The following is a 20,088-nucleotide window of genomic DNA, read 5'->3' on the forward strand; positions in this document are numbered from 1 at the left end:
GCTATTCAAACGGCATAATTTCCAATCCTGGATTTCCATCTTCTATCACTGTACCCTAAACACACAAACTCAAAGCCCGACACAGACTCTAAGGGCAATTCTACTTGCCCCTTTTGGCAAATAGCTCCCATGGAAGTAAAACCATCACACCCCCTAGAATCTGGCCAGGTCTGGATCACTCACAGGCCTGAGGCATCAATGGCTTCTGGCACATGGGAATTTCCCTTGTAAGTTCTATTTTCTCTTTTATCCAACATACCTAAGGATTGGGGGGTGGGGGTGGCGGAAGAGTTGGGCAGAGGGGGCTAGAAGTGGGCCAGGCTGAACCAGCTCAGTCTATACTATGGTGCCAGAAATATGTAGTTTGGGGATATCTCTAAACTCAACTCTGCCTATATTTAGGGTCCTGTAGATGGCCAATTGGCTATAATCCAGGCTAGAGCCAGAAATATGTCCTTTGTAGCATACGCTACATTGTTGTGACTCATACCCTAACTCTTCCTAGCACAGCAATGTCGGGTGAGGAAGGGCAGAGGGGGGCCCAGGAGCTGAGAAACGAACCCCCAGCCAGCATCAGCAGTGCAGGCAGTTTCCCAAGGAAGTCAGCTCCCGGTACAAGACCCCACTTCCCGCACACAACCAGGTCCGTCCTCAGGTCTGAGGAAAGGAATCTGCCTCACACGAGCTTTTCCATGACTTAGAACTGGATGGCCTGCACGCTGACGTTCTGGTAGCCTCGGAGAGGCAAGATGGCAAGGAATGGAAGGAGGGCACCCCCCCCCCCCACATCATAACCGAGGTCGGTGGAGTCACTGCGTTCTTCCACAGCAGCCAAGAGAACAGCCACAGAAAACGGCTCCAGCAGCCGACCTGGAGGCCTTGTCCCTGGGGTATCCTCTGATCTCATTACAGCAGTCGACACTAGTCCTCACAAAACAAACAGAGGAAATTTATGCCTGCCTTAGCCCGTGGAGAGCTCCACATTCCTGGTTTAACGAGAGTTCCAGCTTCTGCGACCACAGCCATCGGGATGGGGAGGATGTCTGCTTTGCTCCAAAGAAAGAACTGTTGTCGCCGCCTTTCCCTCTTTCTGGGGCTGGATATGAAGGCGGAGGGCCTGCAGCGAGCCACTGAACTTGTGGCCTAGGCTCTCTGCTCCGGTCCCTGCAGAGAAGTTCCCTTTCTTCTTATGTCAACATCCCCAAGCTCAGTCGCTGGGGCCACTTCCTCTTGAACAGCTCTGGGAAAGTCGCTGCGCGGCCCTGAAGGGTTCCACCTGCCAAGGCCAGCACTGAGAGAGAGACTGCTCTGTTGGACAAAACTCTAGGTCTTCTGGGAGGAAAAGTTTCCCCCAAAAATACCCTAGCTTGAGCCTTGGAAAACTTGACCTAACTTGGGGTTCCCCCTTTTAGGATAAATGGCAGGAGGGAAAATGTTACTTTATATCCTTGAATTGGATCTCAAAAGTAACTGAGTGCCCAGCGCATGAGGTAAAGAAACTTCCAAACCAAAATAAGAATATAGCAGAAACAGGTTCTGAGCCAGGGTGACTTTGCCCCCCAGGAGACATTTCTGAGGCATGGAGACTTCTTTTTTCCTTTTTGTCATGCCTGGGGGAGACTGCTACTGGCATCTAGTGGGTAGAGGCCAGGGATGCTGCTAAATATCCTACCGTGCACAAAACAGCCCCCATAATAAAGAATTATTTGGTTGAAAATGTCAACAGTGCCGAGAAACCCTGATGCAGAGGGAACACTCAAGGATGTGTGTAGGTTTAAAATGACAAATCTTTTTTTTTTCTTTACAGAAACAGTTTTCAGTTTTTAATGAACTTGTAAACAAAAAAGCTTCCATTTCAAAATGAAAACAAAATCCCAGATCATATAGATGTTTACGGTGACCACATTTATCTAAGAAACATACATACACATTTAGTTATAAGATGTTAACTAAATTTCTGTGACAAATATGCTTTTTTTAAAAAAATATTTATTTTATTTATTTATGATAGACACAGAGAGAAAGAGAGAGGCAGAGACACAGGAGGAGGGTGAAGCAGGCTCCATGCCGGGAGCCCGACGTGGGACTCGATCCCAGGACTCCAGGATCGCGCCCTGGGCCAAAGGCAGGCGCTAAACCGCTGAGCCACCCAGGGATCCCCTGACAAATATGCTTTTAAAAAAAAATATCAAGAATATTACAGGGCTCATGCAGAGCCCTAAGGAAAATCTAGTCATTGCTATATTTTTAAGTCTTCACTGTAGATACTGTTGTTCAGCAGTATGGGTCACCCAAAATAATGACAACTCTTAATCACATAACTAATGTTGACATCCTATAGTCAAAATGTGCACAATTAAAAACCACAAATTTACCAATTTTCTCTTCAAATAAAATAAATGAAAACAGGAGCACCTGGGTGGTTCAGTGGGCTAAGCATCTGCTTTCAGCTCAGGATATGATCCCAGGGTCCTGAATGGAGCTCCCTGCTCTGCCGCGGCCTGCCACTCCTTCTGCTTGTGTTCTCTGTGTCAAATAAATAAAATCTTTAAAAAAAATGAAAACTGTCTTTTACCTATGCAAAGTTAGGTCATTAGAGCTGCCTGGATAAGAGTGGAGTGGCTTCAATATTAGATTAGACTATTTTCAGCACCACTGTTAGGTGTGATTGAGTGCTTACTATTATAACTCAGTGGTGAGTATTCATAGAAGGAATTTATGAGCCAAGTTCTATGATTACTAAAGCCATATATATAATCAGAATATATCTAGGTCTGGAAAACGTGGCAAAATGTTTCAACTTCTACAATTATCAACCAAGTATGAGGAACTGTGGTGATGGTGACCTACCGTGATGGTGGTGCTGGGGAGGCTGGGGAAAACAGGTACGTAGTAGGACTCTAAATAAATGCAGAATTGCAGAAATGTGTCACAGTGAAAATAATCATGGTGTACATTTTGAAATTCTCCCATTTCTAATTTTCTGAACCTTTTCAAAATATTCTCTTTCCTCCACATAGCATACTCTCACTACATTGGTCATAATAACGTACGGTTAGATAACCCAGTTGTTATTCTCTCATGAACTCTTTTATTAGTCCAGCATAAGAAGGAAAAAACCCGCTTCTATGCCCGGCTAATGCATGTAAGCACATTTGAAGAAGAAAAAGAATTTCATGAATGAGCAGAAGACAATTTTTTAATGGAATGTTTTAGAGGCTTGTGGTATAAAAAGTAAACAAAACTGATTCACTAACTGTTAATACTGTTTACCATGATGCAAGAGTTGGGCTTTTTTTTAATGTTCCAGAAGCCAGAGGAAAAGGAATACTGTGGTAGGGAAAAATGATACCTTCTGTGGCATTTCAAAATCGTTGCTCAATTCCTCTTGAGCAAGGAAGCCATAGTAATGACTTTATTTTACCTACCGCAATTATGGTACACCTCGAAGTAATTCTCCACATTATCCCACTTTCCTCCCTCCACTCAAGTCCTGCTAAATAATTTCTGGAAACCATTAACCAAGAGCCCTGTTCCAATTTTCCTTTCCTCCCTCCCTTGCTGCCTCAGTCATGCTGGAGTCAGGACAAAGCAAACTTGTATTACATCACAGAGCAAACTCATTTTCTCTAAACCATTCTGTTGGTAGTTTACTGCTACTGGAACCCAATGTTGTCAACAGTGTGGTCTTTGTTTGGTGGGCGTTGCTTTAAAAATAAAAATAAAAAAAAGTTTCCCCACACCCCCTTCTGCTTTTAAATACAGGCGAGCAGTTCGAGGAGCCTCCTCAGCCTGGCTCCACCCCGCTGTGTAAACTAGACATTACCTTATACACAAATGAATCTACAACATTCCTCAGTCTAGCTGCCTCGCTGCAAAATTCCTATGCTCCGCAGCAGCCACGGCAGCACGCACTCCCCCTGGCTTCCCTCCTCCTTCCTCTTCCCCCACCCTCTCTCTCTCTCTCTCTCTCTCTCTTTTTTAAATTTCCACTGCCTCACTGTGTTTTTGTGTAAATGATCTCACATGACTCAACAAATCCATCTGCCTGAAGCAGGCCAAGTCTGGAGCCCTCCCAGGAGGGAGGAGAAGAATTGCTTTGTGGAAAGGACCTGGAGCTCTGCCCTTTCTCTGGCTCGAATTACCCGCCTGTCAGGCCTGACGGATTTGGCTAAAAATAAAAGGAAGCGGGCCGTGAAAAGCAGATGAATGGGCTCAGCAGTTCCTTAGATAACACAGGCCTGCTGTTGCCCAAAGCTCCCCAAACAGAAACTTCAAATGCAGGCTCTGTGAGTGCAGTGATGTGGCTTCCAGGTGAAAGGGGGCTGTCAAATCCATTGGGGGTGGGGCGGGCATGGCCTGTGTTTTAGATTTCTGTTTCAGAACTTGTATGTGTGTCTGTGTGTGTGAGAGAAAGACAGACAGAGAGAAAGACACACACACACACACACACACACAGATTCATTCTTGTATGAAAAGGTTCTCTGAAAAACAGCAGAGTTCAGTGGAGTGAAGGCTTGGCTTAGAAAAGAAAAAATGTTGTTTCCACTACAAAATTACTCTTCTCCCTACCTCCCAACACCAGACATTTTAAGGCTCCCTATGATGTCACTTTGGCATTCAGAGCCAGCAAAGAGCTAAAAGTCCTTCTTGTAAGTGTATGCCCAGCGCCCGCAGTGGGTATTAAGCACTTAGGTTGGCAATGTAATGACACACTGTAACAATCTGTAATATGAAGCAGTCAGCAAAGCCCTGGCTCTGAAAGCTATTTCTCCCGACCATTAACCATATGTTTGGCTCCTCAGATAGCCAAGCGGGTGTTCCAGCTTACCATCTGGTTTCTATCCACACAAGCAACTGCAAAGCACAGACTATCTCCCTCTGGAGCTGCGTGTTTCTTTTTCTCTCTCTTTTCCGTCCTTCCCTTCCCTTTCCCTCCTCCCAGCTCCTTTGGTTCCCTCTGCTGAAGAATTCTCTGCCATTCATCACGTGCAAAGAAAACTTTACCTGACACGGCAGCGGCAGAGCCATTAAGAATGCACAGCTGTACTGTAAACACGCCAGAGGGCCGTTTACCATCCGCTCAATCTGTAGAACACGGTCTCTACCCCCTTCTTCGTCTCCTATTGAGTGCTGACACTTGATCCAGTTTGTTAAAAATAGGTACATTCTTGACAGATCCAGGGGTTGTTGTGGTGCCCTTCACACTCACTTCATATTCTGGGAGTGGGGCTTTAAAGCAAGCGTGCGCACACACACGCGCGCACACATACACACACACACACACACACACACACACCAAGTTTGCCTCTGCATTCAATCTGCATGACATCAGTCTCACACAGATGACACACCGACTGCAAATAACCAAGTTAACTAAAGGATTCTATCCCTTTTTATGCCCTAAAGGATTCCACCCCAAGTATGTAGTTTTCTTTCTTTTTTTTTTTTCCTAAAGAGCCAGCCATTTCAACAAATTGCTAATTTGCAAAACTTATGCTTATTTACATTTACATTTTAACGGTATACACCAATGACATGGAACACGCTATCAGAGTTCATGGGATTTTTTTCTGACCATGTCACCAGAGTATTTATCCCAGATTTTCTTCTTTTCAAGATTTTCGGTACTTTAGAACTTTTTAAAAATGTATGAAAATATAGAATTTAGGTAATTTTTTCTCTTGTCTCCACAAGAATTATATGTGCATCACCGGCCCGTTTTACTGAATTAGGAAATTAAAGTTATTCTTTCCCACACCTTAAAAAAGGCATTGGTTTCCCACATACCAGGAACAAAAGGAACAGTTTCATTAAAAAGTGATTAAGCAGAATGTCAGATTTTATCAACACAGTAGGGCTATGAAGGTCCTGTCATGGGAGAACTGTTTATTCAGGCTAACAAGGATGCCAGGAAGGCTACTACCTGTGCAAACTTCTTACACCCACTGCCCTTGTCAGTCCTCTTTCCATGATCTAAAATAGATACTATTGTTAGCTACTTCTACTAATAAGGAACATTAAAATTCTGCTGCATGTAGGTTCTAGAAAATGACCAAAATGGGAAACTTTAACTTCAGACAATTTAGGGAATAGTCCACAGAACTTAGGTTTAAATAAATTTTGGTTTTGGCCCTGAAATCATATATTAAGAGCAACATCGCATTACCTTCACTCACAGTATCTTCAATAAAAGGAAAGAAAAATGATCAACTAAAAACTTCCACATTTTTATAGTTTACCTGGCTCTCTAAGCACTTGTGGAATCAACTTATTACAAGATATTTATGCTTTTCATAAATATTGGTGCCTGGGCCCTCCGTCCCCAGCTCAATTCTAGCAGGACCCTTGGGGGAGGCCTGGGCATGGGTATTTTTGGAAGCTTCCCAGTTGTATCTCTTGTGCAGCCAGAGTTGAGAAGTCTTACTCTATATGAATTCACATGATACGAGAAACTAGGAGAACTTTGGGACAGAAATGTAAATGAAATTTAGGATTAGAACAGTGACTTTCAATCTTGTTTAGAAGTGGAATCTTCAATTGAAAATATCTTCTATGAAACCCCTGTAAACAAAATAGTAAAAATGTCATGTTATACTGTCATTTTATACTCAGTCTGTATAATATCCATAGATTTCATAAATTCAAATATATAATTTTTTAGTTACTGTAAGTCATCCAGTGAGGATGAAGAGGCCATTTCATTGAACATAAAAATCTCAAATTGGGGTCATGTCTGAGAGGTCCATTACAACAGTTCACCTCAACATCCAATTTTTTTCCATGGCCAATGGTTCAGATGGTCAAGGCTGGATATATGTAAGAAGAGCAGTGTGTGCAGCAGTAGGATTAAATTAATTCATACATTAATTTAGGAAATGTCAATTAAATGTCCAGTAGACACGAGGTCCTGCCCTCGTAGGAATAAGCTGCAGCCTTTTCCTTGAGAAACCTAGTTAAGAAGACACACCATGGCAGCACAGCAAGGTAAGCAAAATAACAGAGGTACCAAGAGCCTGCGACAGAGAGAAGTGGCTAATTCTGTCTGAGGAAATGGGGTACAACTTCACTAGCATGGGACAATTAAATCAGGTCCTAAAAATCTGAGTAGGATTTTTAAAGCTAACAAGGAAAGAGAAGAACATTTAGAAGGGAACAGAATATGAGAAAAAAACCCACCCCACAAGTATAAATAGACCTGGTGAGATCTGGGAGTTCTGAGAAATTCTGAGGAGGTCAGCAAGAGCTGAGATACAAGGCTAAAGCAGTATCTGAGGCCAGGTTATAAGAAACCTTAAATGTCATGATACAGTTAAGGCTAGCGCTGACCAATAGATATATCTGGTGAACCATACACATGATTTCAAATTTCCTAGTAACCACATTAAAAAAATAAAAAGAATCAGGAGAAATTAATCTTTTATTATAAATTAATTTTGATGATACATTATTTAGACCAATTTATGTAAAATATAACCATTTCAATGTGTAATCAATATAAAAATTATTAGTGAGACACTATATCCTTTTTTCTCACTAGGTCTTTAAAATGCAGTGTGGGTTTTATATCTATTAACATCCCAATTTGGACTGGTCACATTTTAAGAGCTTAGTAGCCATGTGTAGCTAGTGGATACTGAATTGGACAGCAAAGGTTTACACCTTATCCTATAGGGAGCGAAGGCCAAAGGACTTGCTGAGGACAGCAACAGTGCGGAGGAGATAGAAGACTACGTCTGGGAAAGGCTTGCAGGCTGCTTCCATAGTCCAAACAAGAGATAAAGAGAAGGAGGACACTTGAGAACAGGCATGGCATGGCAGAAGGATGGCATGGAAGGATCAGAGTCAAAAAACATTTCTAGAAAGAATTCATAAAACTACAAATGACTGTATATGAGAGATAAAAGAAAAATTATGTAATTGTCAAATAGCTTCTTTAGTGCTAAAATTTGTGTTTAGTGTAGAAAGTTGCTAATTGTGTATTTAATATGAGGTTGTATTGTTCCTTTCAAGCTTGCTTCCCTCTGCTGTGGAATGCAATGTCACTTAATAAACATGTGCTGAGCCATTTGTTAGGTAATGCCAGCAATTGGTAAGAATGAGACACAATTCTTCCTTTCAAGGGGCTCAGATATAGTGTGGGAGACAGACAACAAACTACAACGAAGTGTTAAGTATATTACTAGAAGGATGTCGAAGAAGGTCTACAAATTGTTCCACAAAGTATAACTTATAACTATTCCCTATAGCATGTTCAGTGGAACTTTAGAGATAGAAGGGACTGAGGCTTTCAAACAGTAGGCTTACTAACTTAAACAATTTTTATTTAAAATAAACAGTTCACCCATTTTATCCACCCCAGCTCTTACAACCACCAGTTTTTCTACCTATCAGGAGATTGTTTGTATGTTTTTTTTTTTAAGATTTGTCTTTCTCTGCCCCATTTATTTCACCTAACATAATGTCCGTGAGGTCCACCCATGTTGTTGCAAATAGTGAGATTGCATTTTTCATGGCTGAATAATATTCCACTAAAAACATATTTCATGTGCATGTATAAATAATAATTTCTTTATCCATTCATCTATCAATAAGCACTTAGGTTGTTTTCATATCTTAGCTATTGTAAATAAAGCCACAATGAACATGGTGGTACAGATATCTTTCCAAATTCATGTTTTTGCTTTTTTCACATAAATACCCAGAAGTGGAATTGCCAGATGATCCAGTAGTTCTATTTCAATTTTCTGAGGAACTTCCAAATGGTTTTCCATAGTGGCCCAATTTACATTCCCACTCATAGTATACAAGGATTCTCTTTTCTCCACATTCTTGCCAACACTTGTTATTTGTCTTTTTGATAACAGCCATTCTAGCTGGTATGAAGTGACATCTCATTATAGTTTTGATTTCCACTTCCCTGATAATTAATGATGCTGAACATCTTTTCATGTACCTGTGGGCTATCCGTACGTCTTCTCTGGAAAAACATCTATTCAGATCTTCTGATCATTTTTTGATCAGATTATTTTTTGTTTTTGTGGGTTTCTATTTTTGCTAGTGATTTATGTAAGTTCTTTCTAATATCTTGAATATTAGCCCCTTATCAGATATAGGATTTACAAATTATTTTCTCCCTTTCAGTAGGCTGCCTTTTCATTTCTCCCTTTCAGTAGGTTGACAGTTTGATTTGCTGTACCAAAGTTTTTTAGTTTGATGTAGCCCTACTTATTATTTTTGCTTTTGTTCTCTTTGTTTTTGCTGTCAGATTCAAAAAATCATCATAAAGACCTAATCAAGAAGCTTACTGTCTGTGTTTTCTTCTAGGAGTTTTATGGTTTCAGGTCTTTCATGTAAGTCTTTAATCCATTTTGAGTTAATTTTTGTGTATGTTGTAAGACAGAGGTCCAGTTTCATTCTTTTGCATGTATAGCTTTTCAATTTTCCCAACACCATTTACTGAATAGCCATCCTCTCTCCATTGCCTAGCCTTGGCTTCTTTTTTTGTTTGTTTGTTGGGTTTTTTTTTTTTTTTTTTTTTGCCTTGGCTTCTTTATTGTAAATTAACTGACCAAATATACATGGGTTTATTTCTGGGCTTTGTATTCTGTTCCACTGATCTATCTGTTTTTATCCAAATACCATACTGTTTTGATTACTATAGCTTTGTAATGTAGTTTGAAATCAGGAAGCAGAATGCCTCCAGCTTTGTTCTTCTTTCTCAAGACTGTTTTGTCTATTCAGGATCTTTTGTGATTTCATATACATTTTAGGATTGTCTGTTCTATTTCTGTGGAAAATATCACTGGAATTTTGATAGGGATTACATGGAATCTGTATATTGGTTCGGATAGTATGAACATTTTTTTTTTAAGATTTTATTTATTTATTCATAGAGATGCAGAGAGAGAGAGAGAGAGAGGCAGAGACACAGGCAGAGGGAGAAGCAGGCTCCATGCAGAGCCTGACATGGGACTCGATCCAGGGTCTCCAGGATCACACCCTGGGCTGTAGGCGGCACTAAACCGCTGCGCCACCGGGGCTGCCCCAGTATGAACATTTTAACAATATTAATTTTTCTAATCCATGAGCATGAAATATCTTTCCATTTATTTGAGTCTTCTTCAAATTTTTTTCACTAATGTCTTGTAGTTTTTCAACACAGAGGTCTTTCATTTCCTCGGTTGAATTTATCTCTAGTGCTTTATTCTTTTTGATGCAATTGTAAATAAATGGTTTTCTTAGTTTCTCTGACAGTTTATTTTTTGTATTCTGCAACTTTACTGAATTTGTTTATTAGCCCTAAAGGTTGTTGATGGATTGTTTAGGTTTTTTTGTTTTTGTTTTTTATTTTTTACATATAATATCATGTCATCTGCAAATAGTGACAGTTTTACTTCTTCCTTTCCAATTTGGATGCCTCTTTTCATTTTCTTGCCTGACTGCTCTCACTGGGACTTCCACTACTATGTTCTTAAATGCAAATGAACTGAATTATCCAATCAAAAGACAAAGAGTGGCTGAATAACAAAACAAGACCTATCTATATCCCTACAGGAGACACCTTTAGATGTAAGGATACACATAGGCTGAAAATGAAGGGATGGAAAAAGATATTTCATACAAATGGAAACCAAAAGAAAACTGGAGTGGCTGTAGTTATATTAGATAAAATAGACTTTAAATCAAAGACTGTAATGAAATAAACAACAAAAAGAGGTGTTACATAGGGCTCAATCCAACAGAAAGATATAACATTTGTAAATACTGATGCATCCAACATAGAAGCAACTAAACACATGAAACAAATATTAACAGGCCTAAAGAGAGAGATCGGTACCAATATAGGGATAGTAGGGGTCTTCAATGCCTCACTTACATCAATGGATAGATCATCCAGACAGAAAATCAATAAAGAAACATTGACCTTGGGATGCAAGGGTGGCTCACTGGTTGAGCATCTGCCTTTGGCTCTGGTCATGATCCTGGGGTCCTGGAATCAAGTCCCACATCGGGCTCCCCTTGGGGAACCTGCTACTCTCACTGCCTATGTCTCTGCCTCTCTCTCTGCGTCTCGCATGAATAAATAAATAAAATCTTTAAAAAAAGAAACACTGACCTTAAATGACATGTTAGATCAGATGGACTTAACAGATATTTACAGAACATTCCATCCAAAAGCAAAAGAATACACTATCTTCTCAAGTGCACATGAAACATTTTCTTTCTTTCTTTTTTTTAATAAATTTTTATTTATTTATGATAGTCACAGAGAGAGAGAGAGAGGCAGAGACACAGGCAGAGGGAGAAGCAGGTTCCATGCACCGGGAGCCCGACGTGGGAGTTGATCCCGGGTCTCCAGGATTGCGCCCTGGGCCAAAGGCAGGCGCCAAACCGCTGCGCCACCCAGGGATCCCATGAAACATTTTCTAAGACAGATCATATGTTAGGCCACAAATAAGCTTAAGAGAACTAAAATCATATTAAGCATCTTTTCCAACCACAATGGTATGAAATTAGAAATTAATTACATTAATAAAATTGTAAAATTCACAAATATTGTGCTCGTTTCGGCAGCACATATACTAAAATTGTAAAATTCACAAATATGTAGAGATTAAGCAACATGCTAGTGAACAACCAATGGGTCTTTTCAAAATCCAAAGAAAATTTAAAAATACCTTGAGACAAATGAAAATGGAAATGTGCCATACCAAAATTTATGGGATGCAGCAAAATCAATTCCAAGACGGAAGTTCACAGTGCTAAATACCTACTTCAAGAAACAATAAACATTTCAAATAAACAACCTAACATCACACTTCAAGAAAACAGAAAAAGAACAATAAATGAAGCCCAAAAGTTAGAAGAAAGGAAATAATGAAGATTAGAGCAGAAATAAATAAATGAAATAGAGACTAAAAAGACAACAGAAAATGTTGTCACTAAGAGCTGGTTCTTTCAAAAGATAGACAAAATTGGCAAACCTTTAGCTAAACTCACCAGAGAGAGAGAGAGAGAACACACACTCAAAATCAGAAATGAAAGAGGAAATGTTGTAACACAAAAATACGAAGGATTATAAGAGACTACACTGAACAATTATATACCAACAAGTTGGACGATCCAGAAGAAACAGATAAATTCTTAGAAACATACCACCAAGCAAGACTGAATGAGGATGTTACAGAAAATCTGAACAGACCAATAAACTAGCAAGGAGATAATTGAATCAATAATCAAAAACCTTCCAGAAACCAAAGTCTAGGACCAGACAGTTTCACTGGTGAATCCTATCAAACATTCAATGAAGAATTAATATAAATCCTTCTTGCAAAAGAGAGAAGAGGGAGGAACTCTTCCAAACATATACTAAGAGTCCCTGATACCAAAAGCAGACAAGGATGCCACAAAAAAATTATAAGCCAATATCCCTGATGAACATAACCACAAAAATCCTCAACAAAATATTAGCAAACTGAATTCACAACAGATTAAATGGATCATACACCATGATCAAGTGGGATTTATGCCAGGGGTACAAGAATATCCATAAATCAGTCAATGTGATACACATTAACAAAATGAAGGATAAAAATATATGATCATCTCAAGAGATGTAGAAAAGCATTTGATAAAATTTAACATCTATTTATGATAAAAAAAAAAACTCACAACAAAGCAGATAAAGAGTGAACGTACCTCAACACAATACAGATCATATATGGTAAGCCCACAGCTAACATCGTATCCAATGGTGAAAAGCTGAAAGCTTTTCCTCTAAGATTAGGAACAAGAAAAAGATGACCACTGTTGGCAATTTCATTCAACAATGTATTCGAAGGCCTACCCAGAGTACTCAGGCAAGAAAAAGAAATAACTGACTTTTAAACTGATGTAGCTTATGATTTATTCCTGTCTTTGTATTTGGTTGCACTGTATCAAGAAAATCCTGATGTTCAAAGGTAACTACAGATAACACTTGCTGTCTGAATCCCTGCTCTATAAACTCATGGACCAAACAGATTCAGACAAATTTTCAGATAAATGTTTTGCTATCTGCTGCACTTACTACTTGTATACAAAACTTAGAAACGAAATGGACACAAATAACACTGTATCCTTTTCTTTCATGGGAACTCACTGTGGGAAATTTCTCTATCCATTTTCTGGAGATGAATGGATTGAAACAGCAAGGGACAGTTATAGTGGAAATGATAGCAGTTCTTTAGCAATTCATTTTGTTATCTCAAAGTATGCCTCAAACTAACACAAAGGATTGGAAAAAAAATGCAGTAGTTAAGATTTTTTTATTTCATATTTTGCCACTAAACATAATCTGACAACTACTTGATTTCTTTAACAGTCAGCCAAGGAGCATCCAAAATGTAGGGTGGGTATACAGAACCCTGTAACAGAATGTATGTCATTATGGGTTATATGCTTTGTTTACTTCTTGTACAACTAGCCATTAATCCACATAGAAACCTACACTCAACAGAGACACCCAAGCTCTGCCTGGCATGAAATTTAGTATGCTAAATATGCTGAACAAGAGAAATTTGCTTGTTCAATTCCTGATCACCCTGGAATCTGAAAAGCACTGGTACTGAACTTCCTCATCAATGATTAATTTATAAGAAGTTCAAATATATAAGCCAAAACAGCAAAAAAACAATTTAAGGTTAACCTGATAGTCCAATTCAATACCTTGGTGGTCCCGAGTGTTGAAATTTCATACGTAACATGTTTAAGTATGCATGTGTTTTTATTATTATACAAAATTGTTTAAAATACATCAAAAATGAAATACAAATTAAACATTTGCAGAGCTCTTCAAGTATCTCCAGGAAACCTCTGCAGACCAGAATTTGAAGACTACTGGTTTACCGCCCTTGAGGTTAAGATGTAAATCTAAGAGCAGCAATTTGGTGCACTTACTATTTAAGGATCATCAGGGCATTCCTAAATTTTAGCCAAAAGCAGGTACCACTCCCCTCATTATCCTAAAAGCAGTAAAGCTGTTAAGCAGTACTGAAGAAACCATTTTAAGATTCTCTGGTGAGTTCGAATCACAGCAGCTGGTACCCAAATCTGAGATACATTATTCACTTTTCAATGTTGTTCACTTGCTGATTCTCTTGACAATATTTACTGAGTACCTATTATGTGCCAGGTGCTGTTCTAAAATCTGAGATATGCCAGTGAAGAAAACAGACAAAACCCCTACCTTTCTGGAATTTAGAGTCTAGTTGGCTAGGGGGTGGGGAGAGGTGATAGGGGTATAGATTTTAAACGCACACAAGAAACATAATGAGCTTTGTTTTGTTTTTAGATTTTATTTATTTACTCATGAGAAATGCAGAGAGAGAGGCAGAGACACGACAGAGGGAGAAGCAGGCTCCACGCAGGGAGCCTGATGCAGGACTCGATCCTGGACTCCGGGATCATGCCCCGGGCCGAAGGCAGGCGCCAAACCGCTGAGTCACCCAGGCTTCCCAATAAGTTATTTCTTATAAAGTGACAGGTACAAGGAAAAAAATGGAAATAGAATGGAGGAGGAAGGCTACAATTTTTAATAGGATAGTCAGGGTAGGTGAGGAGGTGAAACTGAGTCAGTGACTTGAAGGAGGTAAGAGGTAAATCAAGTGATGGGTTGAACAGTGGGTCTCAAAGTGCGGACCGAGGATCACTGGCTTCACCTAAAAACTTGTCACTGGCTCAGAACTGTGGGGAGGGGCGGCCACCGTCTGTCTTAACCACTCTTCAGGAGATTCTGATATGCACTAAGTCTGAGGACCATGACCCTAGAAAGAGGGAGGGCCTAGGACATTAACAGAAACAGGGGGGAGAGCAGGCTCTGGTCATGAGTGCCAAGGAGGACACTGGTGGGGGTAGGAAAGACAGTGGGACGGCAGCCAGAGCATGGACAACTTTCAGGCCATAGTGAGACTTTTACTCCAAGTGAAATGGGGAGCCATGAGATGGTTTTGGGCAGAGGAACCACACGGTCTGGTTTTTATTTTTATTTTTTAAGATTTTATTTATTTGAGAGAGAGAGCATGAGAGAGAGAGAGAGAGAGAGCACAAGCAGAGTGAGGGGCAGGGAGAGAAGCAGACTCCTCACTGAGCAGGGAGCCCAACATAGGGCTCGATCCCAGGACTCCAGGATCATGACCTGAGCTGAAGGCAGATGCTCAAGGAAGTGAGCCACCCAGGTGCCCCAATATTTTAAATGGTTCATGTTGGCCATTGTGCTAAGTAGAAACACTACATTCTTTGCCTCAGGAGAAGACTCCTTGACAATTTCTTCTTTTGTTTTTTAAGTCTCACGACCCTGATATCAAGACCTCAGTGGAGATCAAGAGTCAGATGCTTAACCAGCAGAGCCACCCAGACACCCCAAGACTCCTTAACTTCTAAATTCCTCTCTGGGCAGTGGTACATGGCTAAATATTGAAAAAACGGGCCCTGACAGTGGAGAGCTCCCCTTTGTAGTGTTTGCTGATATCCATGGTGTAAATACTCCCACCACAGCCGACTTCAAGCTGGCAATATGACTCACTGAGAAAGGAGTTGTGAAGGGATGTGTGTGATCTACTCCCAACACTGATTTTAGGTCCCAGGATCACTGCTATCATTAAGAACATTTAAAAATATGGTGAATTTTGTGAATTTTGTAAATCTGACTGAAAATGTCCATGTTACTTCAGACATAAAAGTAGTGTGTTCTACTGGCATATTACTGTTAATCAAATATAGATCCCAATTCCTCAGAAGTTAACATTAAGACAATATATAAATTTAAAAAATGAACTCATTAGCATTAAACCCCAAATTCCTCTACTCAATAAATCTATCTTTTAGCTGGGGTTCCTCTGCTATTGCTTTGTTTCTCCTACTATAATTAATATTTTAACCTTCAAAAGCATGCACTGACTGGGATTTGCCATGTCGAATATGCAGGGCTGCCACTCGAAGAGCTCCATAAACCCGGAGCAGGCCATCGAGGAGCATGTATCACAAGAACAATATTTTGCATTTATCTGAAGATGAAGTGAAATTTCAATCTGATTTGCCATTAAGAAACTTCCCTTAGCCTAAAAGAAGAGCCCTATTTCTGTCAATTGGGGCAGATAGTAGTTTGTGAAATATATTTTAAAAGTATAGCACCGTCCATGAAGGAAAAGTCACTCTGTAAACTCCTGGTAAACAAAAAGTGTTTGCTACCATCAGGAATATGTTTCACACACTCTCCAGGCTGCATTATCCCTCAGCCATGTCCCACCCACACCCAGACCCCAGCCGGCCACATCAGCAAATGTGCACGAGCTCGCACTCCTGTAAAACAATGAGGTCTTTCAGGCCTCACAATCTTGTGAAGAAACAGGCTGAAACGTCATGGGAAAAATTAGGAAATCTCGGAGGAAAACAGCTCACAAAATGAGGGGTGGAACCACTTGCTCACATGTTCTAATTCCTGAACAAAGAGAAACAACCGTGACAGCCCCCTGCCTACTCTGACCCTTACATTTCAAAAGAGAGGCGTCCTAACCTCCTTTTCTTTTCTTGGGGATTACAGCAGCAAGACATAGACATCAGAATGAAAAAATTTTTAAACCTAAAGGAGCAAAGTTAATTTCAAAAGCTCTACCCTCTAAAAACCAACCCAAACTACCAGACTTGTTCAGCAGTCCATAATACCAGCACAATTACAGACCAACTGGACTTCAACAATTGCACAAAGAACAACAGAACGCCTTCTAATGCGCACACACACACACACACACACACACACACACACTTTTAGGTCTTCGTAAGTATTCTTGCTACTAAATCTCACACAACAACGAGCTCCACCTCAGTGATCTTTCCTCATTACCTGCCATACTCAGTTTATACCTTTCATACCTGCCTGGCTAGCTGGCCCAGTGGCCACCAGTGCTCCACCCTCTAGCTCCTTGCTATTGCTGCAAGTTGTTCTGCTCACAAATTGCCTGTCTCCTCTTACCCACCAAACAACATCTCTCTCACCTTAAAAATCTCAGTTTAAGACTTAGTATGTACTTAGCACAATGAATTTCTAGATTAATCAAATATATCTGCAAACCTGTCAACAAATTTACCCTTCTACTTTACTATGCTTTTATAATCCCATTATATTTTCCAATTGGTTAAATTAATCCAACTTTTCTAAACTCTCTGAGGGCACAGTCTGAGTCACTTCTTCCCTATGTGATCTCCAACTTTCCACAATCTTTCTCTCTATGTAAGATTTTATCAACTGTTAAGCACCACAGGGCATGTCAGCTGTTGTCTCCTTGTAGTCAATCTGACACTCAACTGTTTGAGAAAAAGACCCATAATGACTTATTATTATAAAGCATTATGTGGGAGAGGTGCTTACTTTGCTCCTGGAAGAAAAAGGTAACATGTATTGAAGTCATAAACATGTTTCAATTTTAAAAGAGACAGAGACACTTCACACAGTGAAGATAAGAGTCCAAAGAGTCTGAGAACCTTACAAAGATAGCTCACAGTCATGTCACGTCACCAGTATCACTCAAAGCACCCAAGCAGAAGAATGACCCTACGAGAAGAAACCGTTATTTAACCTTGAGGTGGAATTCCTAGTCAGGTAGTGAGCCAAGTGGAATTTAATGCAAATTGATCATGCTAACTAAAATGCAAAAGGAGACGGTAGGGAAGCACCGTCAGAGAGGTGAAAAGTGAATTCAGTCCACAGAGATTCCTCAGTCAACACCCCTGTGAACTTACAGACCAAGTCAAAAACCAGTGCTTCAAACTCTGCTACATATCAGAATCACCTGCAGAGCTTTTAAAAATCCCACTGCCCAGGTCACCTCCCTTATCAATCAAATCAGAATGTCTGTGGTGGGAGCTAGGCATCCAGAGCTCTTAAAGATTCCCAGATGATTCTAATATGCATCAAGGGTTTGAAACCGCTGTCCTACCTACACTGTGCTGGTAAAGGTTTTGCTCAGTGAGGAAAGAGCATAATACCTTATGTGAAAGGTGGTAATGGTGATGAGTCAAAGTAAACTTTTGACACTTCTAAGTGGGAAATCATTACTTTGGTTCAAATAAGAAGACACAGTCTTTAGAAGTCTCTAGATGAACTTGTGGCCCTGGGTTTTATTTATTTATTTTAAAGATTTTTTATGTATTTATTTGAGAGAAAGAGAATGGGACGGGGAGAGAAGCAGGTTCCTCGCAGAGCAGGAAGCCCAATGCAGGGCTCAATCCCAGGACCCTGGGATCATGACCTGAGCTGGAGGCAACGTTTAACTGACTGAGCCACCCAGGTGCCCCTATGGCCTTGGATTTTAAACTAGGAAAGGGAAAGTGGGCATGATGGTAGGTAAGCCCTGTTGACAACATTACTAACTGGAATGCAGACCATTGTGCCATCAAGGTATTTGGCTTTACAGTAAGCAGCCTAGATGCAAGGCCTAGGACAGTTGCCTGCTGGCTGTGGAGCTACAGGTAACTGCCCAACCAAATAACCCTAACTGTTCTATCTGATGTGTTCTATCCTGGCTGCTTATTAGCATACCAAATGCAGGCTGCAACCCCAGACATTCTGACTGGTTTGCAGAGGGATCCCAGGACCCACATATTTTAAAAGCACCCCCTCCCACCCCAGAGACTGTTATGTCATAGGAATGTGGAGAATCACCAGCAGAGAGATTTTAAGAAAGGAGTCTGAGGCCATACAACTTGGACTCAAATCCCGGCTCCATCTGTTACTAGATACGGTTCAGTTTCCTTATTTGTAAAAACGGAGCTAATGGATAAGATATTTATTATGGGGCTTAACTGACAATCATTTATCCACCTCACTGGATTATTGTGGGTATCTGGTGTAACACCTGGTATGTAGCAAACGTTCGATTTTATATGTGTCCTATACATACACACAAGTGTGTATTTGTCATAAGGATTAAATGATAAGATACATATAAATTGCCTAGTGCCATCTCCACGCAAAAATACTCAGTAGATGCTAGCTAAGCTGACGCTGATGGTAGTGGTCATGGGAGAACCCTGGAACTGGCAGAGAGAAAGATTTCATCCTCTCTTCACTGCAGCCTTTGCTTCAGAAAACCACAGCTACAAGACAATAAAAAATTATGGGGATGCAGAAGAATCCTTTTGCTCTGCCTTAATTATTAGGAGGTTGCACTATCCATGGAGGGTTTATTCTATGCAGAGTAATTATGGAAATGTGGGCTTAACGGCAAAGAAGAGAAATGTGGAGACCCTGCCCCACAAGATGATAAACGCAGAACTTGACATCCAGGGGAAACTCAACACCCTCCCTTCCTAGGGAAACCCAGAGCTGACACATGTTTTGTCCCAGATCACACTGGTAGTAGCAGAACTGGGCTCAGACTTCGGAGCAGAGCTCTTTAGCCTCCAGGTTCCTTCCACTGATCATCTCTGGTGAGGAACGCGTCTGGGAGGTACATCATCGCAGAGGAGATGTGGTACGTGCGGTCAGAGCCAACGTGAAATGAGGAATGTGTTGCCCTGTTTTCCAACCGCTTCCTTCCTTACTCTGCCCAATTCCCTTCCCTGGTCCAAATTCCACACCCTGCAGGCCATTTCCGGCTGAGATGGAGGATATGGAACACTAGAAAGCAGCTGTGATTTGCTTTGCAGCCAAAATCTTTTCTTGGGGATGTTCAGTTCCAACTTTATAACATAAAACAATTGTAAAAAGGGTTTAATTTTCCAAATTTTCATTTACATGTAACTGTCCAGGGGTGTGCATTTATTAAGGGATACTGGTGTGTTTGTTATCCACCAACCTAGGACAGGAAATCCTGTCTTTTGGCTGCTGAATCTCAGACCACTCCATCTGAATATCCTTGCTGACAAATGTGACCCTGCTTAGGTTCTGAAGAATTTAAACATTCCCTCAATGTCATTTCTGCTTGACCTTAGCAACAGGACCAAGCTGCAAATGCAATACTATTTAGTAAAGGTACAACATTCACATCCTGTCACCACTCCCCCCTCCAATTCTCCCCTCCAATTCCAACCCAGTGACCCTGGGCTAGA

The 20,088-nt window shown here is 40.5% G+C and overlaps 1 protein-coding gene across 4 annotated transcripts in view; it reads right to left on the reverse strand.

Annotated features, from left to right (window-relative positions):
- Nucleotides 1–20,088, reverse strand: part of BACH2 (BTB domain and CNC homolog 2) — a 358,666-nt gene that overhangs the window by 268,549 nt on the left and 70,029 nt on the right. For 2 of the 4 annotated variants that reach the window (XM_038554736.1, XM_038554738.1), the window contains exon 1: nt 5,008–5,234. The exons of the other annotated variants lie outside the window; for them this stretch is intronic. The gene's annotated coding sequence lies outside the window, so the exon portion shown is untranslated. Of the gene's footprint in view, nt 1–5,007; nt 5,235–20,088 lie in introns of those variants that run through there. 4 annotated transcript variants of the gene reach the window in all.

This window comes from Canis lupus, chromosome 12 (genome assembly GCF_011100685.1).
Source record: "Canis lupus familiaris isolate Mischka breed German Shepherd chromosome 12, alternate assembly UU_Cfam_GSD_1.0, whole genome shotgun sequence".
NCBI lineage: Eukaryota > Metazoa > Chordata > Mammalia > Carnivora > Canidae > Canis > Canis lupus.